Here is a 9,379-nt window from a genome sequence, read left to right as displayed (position 1 = left end):
TCTCCGACTGACAAGCTAGCATTTTGCAAAGCAGTCAGTCTAGGCAGCCTGCCGTAGAGCTGGCTGGCTCAAGGCATCAAGGAAAACAATGTTAGCTATTTATAGATTCTGCAGAAAACTGTGAAGTACAGGGAACAGGTTGTCTCTGTCTATTGTAAGCACCTCTACTTGGCTGAGCCAATTTCCTCATCAAAATTCTCTCAACTTCTCATGTCAGGATTTTCCAGAAAAATATATTCAAAATACAGGTCATATTTTGATGTTGTAAGCATGCATTTTCATTTATGAGAATTTTAGTCCTGAGGATGTGCTGGTAAGTATTAATTATTGCCTGAATTTAATTGGTCTAAGCTTTAAAACCATGCAACAATTCCTATCTAAATGTATGAGAAAATAATAGGGCCATAGTTTGTATTATGAATCCCATATTTTATTCCTTTTTTAAAAATATCCCTTGGGTTTCCTTAAGGTTCCAAGAAATGTGAATAAGTGTAGTGTAACTGCCTTAGTTATCTATTCAGTTCAGTTCAGTCGCTCAGTTGTGTTCAACTCTTTGTGACCCCATGAACCGCAGCACGCCAGGCCTCCCTGTCCATCACCGACTCCCAGAGTTCACCCAAACTCATGTCCATTGAGTTGGTGATGCCATCCAACCATCTCCTCCTCTGTCGTCCCCTTCTCCTGCTACCCTCAATCTTTCCCAGTATCAGGGTCTTTTCAAATGAGTCAGCTCTTCGTATCAGGTGGCCAAAGTATTGGAGTTTCAGCTTCAACATCAGTCCTTCCAATGAACACCCAGGACTGATCTCCTTTAGGATGGACTGGTTGGATCTCCTTGCAGTCCAAGGGACTCTCAAGAGTCTTCTCCAACACGACAGTTGAAAAGCATAAATTCTTCAGCGCTCAGCTTTCTTTGTAGTCCAACTCTCACATCCATACATTACTGCTGGAAAAACCATAGCCTTGACTAGATGGACTTTTGTTGGCAAAGTAATGTCTCTGCTTTTGAATATGCTATCTAGGTTGGTCATAACTTTCCTTCCAAGGAGTAAGCGTCTTTTAATTTCATGGCTGCAGTCACCATCTGCAGTGATTTTGGAGCCCCTAAAAATAAAGTCTGACACTGTTTCCCCATCTATTTGCCATGAAGTGATGGGACCAGATGCCATGATCTTAGTTTTCTGAATGTTGACCTTTAAGCCAACTTTTCACTCTCCTCTTTCACTTTTATCAAGGGGCTCTTTAGTTCTTCACTTTCTGCCATAAGGAAGGTGTCATCTGTATATCTGAGGTTATTGATATTTCTCCCAGCAATCTTGATCCTAGCTTGTGCTTCTTCCAGCCCCACATTTCTCATGATGTACTCTGCATAGAAATTAAATAAGCAGGGTGACAATATACAGCCTTGACGTACTCCTTTTCCTATTTGGAACCAGTCTGTTGTTCCATTTCCAGTTGTAACTGTTGCTTCCTGACCTGCATACAGGTTTCTCAAGAGGCAGGTCAGGTGGCCTGGTATTCCCATCTCTTTGAGAATTTTCCAGTTTATTGTGATTCACACAGTCAAAGGCTTTGGCGTAGTTATCTATTGCTGTAGAACAAATTACCCCAACATTGAGAAAACAGAACAGTATTCATATCTCCTAGTGTACGTGAGTCAGGGCTCTGGGCATGGCTTAGCTTGGTGCCTCTGGCTCAAGATGTCTTATAATGTAGCAGTCAAACTGTTGGCTGGGACTGAGGTCTTATTCTCAAGTGGGGCTGTTGGGGCAATAGAGATCCACTTTCAAGCTGATTTCCATGGTTGCTGGCAGACTTCTGTTCTTTTCCACCTGGGTTGGGTTCCTAAATGCCCTTGTTATTATCTAAGATAACAAGATGAGAGAGAGAGAGAGGGACAGAGAATCCAAGACCGAGAGAGAGAGGAACAGAGAGAGAATCCAAGACCAAGATAGAAATGAGTCTTTTATAACCTAACCTTCGAAATTACACCCATCACTTCAGTTGTATTATTTTCATTTGAAGTGAGCCAGTGAATCCAGCCCACACTCAAAGGGAGGGGATTATACAAGAACTTGAATACCATACCAAGAGGCTGAGGGGTCCACCCTGAAAAGTTCTCCTTAGGGGGACTGAAAGCCAGTTAAGTATGGAGACATATTTAGGTTGGTAATATTTTAGAGGATTTTGAAAGTTAGATAACATAATTAAAAGCCAGAAAGAATAGCTATCATTGTAATTTTTTGCAAAAAGTAAATTAGACAGCTTAAAGAGTTGAGCGGACAGAAAACAGGAATCAACAAAAGGTAAAAAAGTGAGAAAACTAATAAAATGTTTAAGTATAAATGTAAGTGTACAATTTTAATACTGATTTTCATTGATCTCTTTTGTTCTCTTGTGTATTATAGAGGGGTTATCCACTTGTATGCTTGCTGGGAATGTCGTTTGCATCCATCAGGAATATGACTGTGTACCCGAGTCAGTGAACAGTATTCCCCAGGACCACTCAGTTTATCTTACCAGTATTCAGGGGTGATGTGGAGAGTGACATTTCCTTTTAATGAGAGTACCATGTGTAATTTATAGTTTTTGAAGTATTTTACCTGTAATGTAAGGTTTTTGTTTATTCATAGAGAGTACTGAAGGTTTTTCCTGGTGGGAAAAACAAAATCCATGAGCTGTTAAAGCATTTGCCTTTTATCAAGGGAAAAATCTTGATCCAACCAGATTTGCCAACTATTATTAAACATATTTAAAGTTTTGAAGTAACTGAAATACTTCAGTGCCTCGAGGCTGGGTTCCCAGGCTTACCATTTTTCCAGATTATAATCAACTGGAGATAAAACAAGACTTGGTCCTCTACTGAGTTTCCCAGATAGTTTTTCAACCAATATTTTTGTAAATTTAGAACAAATTTGTCCCTGTTGTTTGGATTATTTTTGTTATAAAAGTATTAAAGGTCGAGAAATATTAATAGTTTTGGATAACATCAACCAGTGTGAGAATTATTTCAAATAACCTTTCTCTTTACCTTCCTCTGTCAGTATGGGGCCAATTTGTGGCAATTGAATATGTCTTTCTTATTTACAAATTAGACTAAACAACTTTTAATTTTTGTATTAATGAATGTAAAACCAGTGAGGGCTACTTCCTTATAATAGATACTTTTTTTAAGTTTTAAAAGTGGTATCTTTAGTGTATGCTTTAATTTTATAAATTGAAATTTGCTTTAGATGTTAGATTGTCTTTAAGAAGCAATTAAATTTCTTTTTAAGGTTTTGGTTAGAGCATCTGAGAAAACCTCTTTGCTTTCATAGCTTTGACAACAATATTTTAGTAGCAATATTTTTCTTTAAATAGTCCAAATATTTAAAATGTAAGAAACAGAATACTTTCTCTTTTTTAGAAATATTTGGGTTTCTCTTATTTACATATACATTTTTAATCTTTATAAGCCAGTCAGGACAGAGCTTCATTAGATTTTGAGAGTATGTAATAACAGATACTGGGCTTCCCAGGTAGTATAGTGGTACAGAATATGCCTGCCAGTGCAGCAGATGCCAGATATGTGGGTTCCATCCCTGGGTGAGGAAGATCCTTTAGAGGAGGAAATGGCAACCCGCTACAATTTTCCTGCCTGGAGAATCCCAGGGATGGAGGAGCCTGGTGGGCTACAGTCCATGGGGTTTCAAGAGTCAGACACGACTGAGCACACATGCAGTGTTCTGATTCACATGGTGGATTACACTGATTGATTTTCAAATGTTAAACTAGTCTTACATTCCTGAGATAAACCCTATTTGGACATGATGGATTATAATTAACATACATAAATATCTGGATTTGCTAAGATCTTAAGGATTTTTGCATCTGTGTTCACAAGGGATATTGAGCTGTAATTTTTTGTTAAGTTATTGTCAGGTTTTGATGCCAGGGTTTTACTGATCTAATGAAACTAGTTAGGAAGTTCTCTCCATTTTCTGAAAGAGCTTCTGTGAAACTGACATTATTTTATCCTTAAATGTTTAATAGAATTCACCTGGGAAACCACTGGGAGCCTGAAGTTTCCTCTGTGGGAAGCTTTTCATAATGAATTTCATTTGTTCAGTAGATAACACAGCTATGGCAGGCAGCTTCTAAAATGGTTCCTGTAGCAGTAAATAATCTGTCTCTTAGCTCTCAATTCACTCTTCTTGGCTTTTTAAGAATGGACAGAATTCCTTTATGCATCTCTCCTTTGCAGTGAGCGCAATGAACTACTCAGTAGTGGGCACTGGAGGAGGAGGGGCTGTGGTCAGTGGTACGGCCATAAGGACATCCAGTGGAGTTCTTCCCTAGACATGGGCCCAGCACATGTGGTTATCCTGCAACCTCCCTCTGGTCTAGCACTGAGAGAGCCTGCAGCCGTCTCAACAGGGAAGTCAGTGCCCTGAAGGGCTCCTGCCTGCATTGGCAGCCAAAGGCTTCCTGTCTGCACTGGCGCCAGTTTTCCTCTGCAGGCTCACTTGCAGTCCAGAACATTGCTTTTTGCTTGCCAGTAACCAATCCCAGGCTGGGCAAACCAGCAAACTTCTCTTCTGCCCAGCGGGCTGAACTTCACGGTCTCCAGTGAGGTCTGGTCCCCAGTCTCCATAAGAGATCCCCTTTCCAAGTTTGTCCTTCCTTTCATTTTTTCCGCCAATACATGCTCACCATTTTATTCTTAAAAACAAACAAACAAACAAAAAAAAAACCTGGGACTTCCCTGGTGGTCCAGTGGCTAAGACTCCATGCTCCCAATGCAGGGGACCTGGGACTAATCCCTGGCCAGGGAACCAGATCCCACATGCTGGAACTAAGAGTTTGCATGCCACCCCGAAGACTGAAGATACCATGTGTCACAACTAAGAGCTAGTGCAACCAAATACATGAATAAACATTTTTTAAAAATCTATTTGGAAAACCTAAGTAAGATTAAACTAGGAGGACAAGTTTGTCCTTCCTTAGCTACTCTCCCTAAGCCATAGTGTACCATATGGAATTTTCGTTAATATTATACTCACTCACTGACTAGATTGTAATAATTCTTTTGTATCATACAGCCCCCTATGGTTTTTACCTCCCGATGGGAGTAGAGGAGTCACCAGGTCTGGTGCACACAGAGGTGAGGGGATCACACCAGAATATGATTACCAGGAGGTATGGGTCTTTGGGAGCTATATCAGTTCCTGAGTGTGGTCTGGACCTAGTGATTTGTTTCTAAGGAATAATGACAAAACTGATGGGATGTTGCTTCCAAGATTCAGTTCAGTTCAATTCAGTTGAGTCCTTGTGACCCCACGGACTGCAGCACACCAGGCTTCCCTGTCCATCACCAACTCCCAGAGCTTGCTCAAACTCACGTCCATCGTCAGTGATGCCGTACAACCATCTCATCTTCTGTCGTCCCCTTCTCGTCCTGACTTCAATCTTTCCCAGCATCAAGGTCTTTTCTAAGGAGTCAGGTCTTCGCATCAGGTGGCCCAAGTATTGGAACTTCAGCTTCAGCATCAGTCCTTCCAATGAACATTCAGGACTGATTTCCTTTAGGATGGCCTGGGTTGATCTCCTTGCAGTCCAAGAGACTCTCACAAGTCTTCCCCAACACCACAGAGTTCAAAAGATCAATTCTTTAGCACTCAGCTTTCTTTATAGTCCAACTCTCACAGCCATACATGACTACTGGAAAAACCATAGCTTTCACTAGACAGATCTTTAATATCTCTGCTTTTTAATATGCTATCTAGGTTGGTCATAGCTTTTCTTCCAAGGAGCAAGTGTCTTTTAATTTCACAGCTGCAGTCACCATCTGCAGTGATTTTGGGGCCCAAGAAAATAGTCACTCACTGTTTTCTGTTGTTTCCCCATCTATTTCCCATGAAGTGATGGGACCAGATGCCATGATCTTAGTTTTTTTGAATGTTGAGTTTTTAAGGCAACTTTTTCACTTTCCTCTTTCACTTTCATTAAGAGGCTCTTTAGTTCTTCTTCACTTTCTGCCATAAGGATGGTGTCATCTGCATATCTGAGGTTATTGCTGTTTCTCCCGGCAATCTGATTCCAGCTTGTGCTTCATCCAGCCTGGCATTTTGCATAATGTACTCTGCATATAAGTTAAATAAGCTTCCAAGATTAGGTTATAAAAGATTGTGACCTCACTGCTCCTTCCAAAATAGTTGGAATAATGCTCCTATTCATTATTAGCCTATGAAATTACACAGCCCATAAAAACTAACCATGCCTTATTTTGAGGCCTCTTGCCCTTCTGAGATGGCCCACATCATCTGTGGAGTGTGTTTCTCTCTAAATAAATCCACTTCTTACCTATCAAAAAAAAAAAAAAATTGTGACTTCTTTATAGCTCATGCCACCTGGCCCCACCCCCTACTTATTCTGGGCTCTTTTGGTCTGCTGAGCCAAGCTACCATTTGATTGTCATCTCCCCTACAGAGAGGCTCAAGAGGCAGAAAACTGAGGGCCAAGCTTCAGCCAGTGAAAAGCTGAGGCATCATTCCAACATTCAGGAGGAACTGAACCCTACCAACAATAAGCGGAGGGAGCTTGGAAGCAGACCCTTGATCAGGAGAGTCGTAAGGTGACTACAGAGCCAGTTAAGACCTAGACTGCAACACCGAGGTTGTGAGAGAGATCCAGAGCACGGTACTTCTCTAAGTTACGTGCAGACTCCTGACCTACGGAAACTATGAAATAATGTTGTGTTAAGCCACTAAATTTGAGGATTCTCTTGTTATGTGACAATAGGTAACTAATAAGAGTTGTTTCAGTTTTCTTTTTTCATCCTGTATCTCTTTTGGTAAATTGTATTTTGCAGGAATTTGTCCATTTTTAAGTTAAAACCATATAGTTTAATTTATTCATTTCCTTCAGAAGTAGATCAAGTACACTAATCTACTTGGTCAAGAAATACTTCAAAAACAGGAAAAAAAAAAAAAGTCCACACAAAGACATGTACACAAATGTTCATAGCAGCTTTATTTGTAATAGTGAGAAAATCACCCAAATGCTCTAAAATGGGTGAATGTTCAAACAAAATGTGCTATGTCCATACCATGGTATACTTACTCAGCAATAAAAAGAAGAAACTAAGACATGCAGCAATTTGGATGGTTTTCAGGGGAATTAGGCTGCATGAACAAAGCCAATCTCAAAAGGGTACATTCTGCATAATTTCACTTATATATATATAAAGGGATAGGTCACATGAGGGACCACTGAGATGACAGAATAATTTTTTTTTTAGTTGTTACCAAGAACTGTGGTGGTTCCACAGACCTACATGTGATAAAACTGAATAGAACTACACACACACACACACACACACACACAAAAATGAATGCATGTGAAAGCTGGTGAAATTTGAAAAAGTTCCATAGATTGTGACTAACATCAATTTCCTGGTTTTAGTATTATAGTCTAGTTACATAAGAGACTACCATTGGGGGAACTGTATGAAGAGTACATGGGTACTCTATTATTTTTGCAAATTCCTGTGAATCTATAATTATTTCAGGATATCAAGTTTAAAAACAACTAGCAAAAAACTTCAGTTGATCTCATCCAGTCTCTTGGGTTAAAATATGTTTTAAATAGCACTCTGACCCTCTACCCCCATTACTCTTCATCTCATTTTCAGTGAGGTTGACTTTTAAGCAAAGACCCGATGAAAGCGAGAGATCTAGTGAAGATTCTGACAGGGGTCGGGAAAGCCTTCTAACCTTAGGGGACAGCATGGGTAAAGGCCCTACGATGGGAGCAGGCCTGGATGGCCTGTTGAAGAAATCAGTAGCCAAAGCGGCTGGAGCACAGTGAGTAAAATATCAAAGAAAAGGCTCTGGCTTTCACCCTGAGTGAGATGAGCAGCACTTGGAGGGTTTGGGGCACAACAGTGAAGAGATCAAGCTGACATTTTAACTGATTTCTCTAGCTGCTGTGGGGAGAACAAACTGAAGGGGAGGCAAGAAGCAAGGAGAACAGGAGGCTGTCACAGTCCAGGTGAGCGATAACTGTGACTTGGACCTCTGTGGTGAGAAGTGGTGAAATTCTGGGTATCTATTTTGGAGGCAGGGCTGACAGGTTTTGTGAGATATTTACTAGAGATCTAGTTAAGATGTTCAGGAGATGGCCCTATCTAAAACTGTTCACATAACTTAAAACTATAATCTAAGTTTCATGAAGTAAGGGACTAATTCAATCCTGTATCCCTAATGCCCAGTTTTTAGAAGATTCTCAAAAATGTATTTGTTGCATGAGTCTATCCGTAAACTACCTGAGCCTGAACACTTGATGATGGATATTTATCAAATGCACTTGGGCTAAGACAGGCTCCAAACCCATTTCATTCATGATGGCAGTGGTTCCCAACCATTCTGCACACTGGCAACACCTGGGAAGCCTCAAAAGTACCAGTGCCTTGATTCTACCTCCTCAGATTGTTTCAATTGGTCTGGGGTGTGTTCTGAGCTTTGGGATTTATTTAAAGACACCCAGGTGACTGCAATATACAGGTAAATTTGGAACCACTGCACTATGGACTTCTCAATTATAAAAAAAAAAAACTCTTTGTTAAACTGCATAATAATTACTTCAATAGGTGTCAATTATAAAGAAAATAAAATCTTCTTGGGATTTCATTTCCTTCACTAAGTTTCCTCTCCTTTCCTCTCCTTTGAGTCAACTATCCATGGTTCTTTCCCTTCTTCCTGACTCAGTGATCACTTCAGGGCTTATACAAAATCACCTATTTCACAAATATTGATGTTTTCAGCAATGAGGTCTGGGATTCTAAGCCAGATTTAATCCATGACAACGTGGAGATGTTCTACTTTTCAAATCCATCTCTTTTCCTCCATCCTTGCTTTGGCCATGCTCTAAACCCTTCTTACCTAGACTGTTGACTTGCTTCCCTGCTGGTCAATCTCCAGCTTCACCTAACACTACTGCCAAAGTGATCTAAAACCTCAAATGAATCAGATCATCTAACTTCCAAGACTCCCTAACAGTCTCTTTAGTATTCAGTGTCCTTCACAGAGGTCTCCAATTACCTCATCTAGCTATGTGACCGTGGGCAAATTCTCTAAGATCTCTGCCTCAGTTTTCTCATCTGTAAAATGGTGAAAATAATGGTCCTAGATGATACTATACCTATAGCACTTAGAACTGTGTCTGGAACATATTAAGTGCACCAAGAGTTGGTTAAGCTATTCCTCAAACACTCCTTCCACTGTTTAACACTTATGGCTGCAACAGGTTCCAACCATCACCACCTCTGGAAGGTAGAATAAGACTTGAAGCAGAATTCTGACTCCATTACTTTCTAGTTATAAGGTCTTGGGCAAGTTTC

This window comes from Bos grunniens, chromosome 11, assembly GCF_055505025.1.
Source record: "Bos grunniens cultivar Pamir isolate PY7600 chromosome 11, Bosgru_T2T1.0, whole genome shotgun sequence".
NCBI classification, from domain to species: Eukaryota; Metazoa; Chordata; class Mammalia; order Artiodactyla; family Bovidae; genus Bos; species Bos grunniens.
This window is presented reverse-complemented; position numbering follows the sequence as displayed.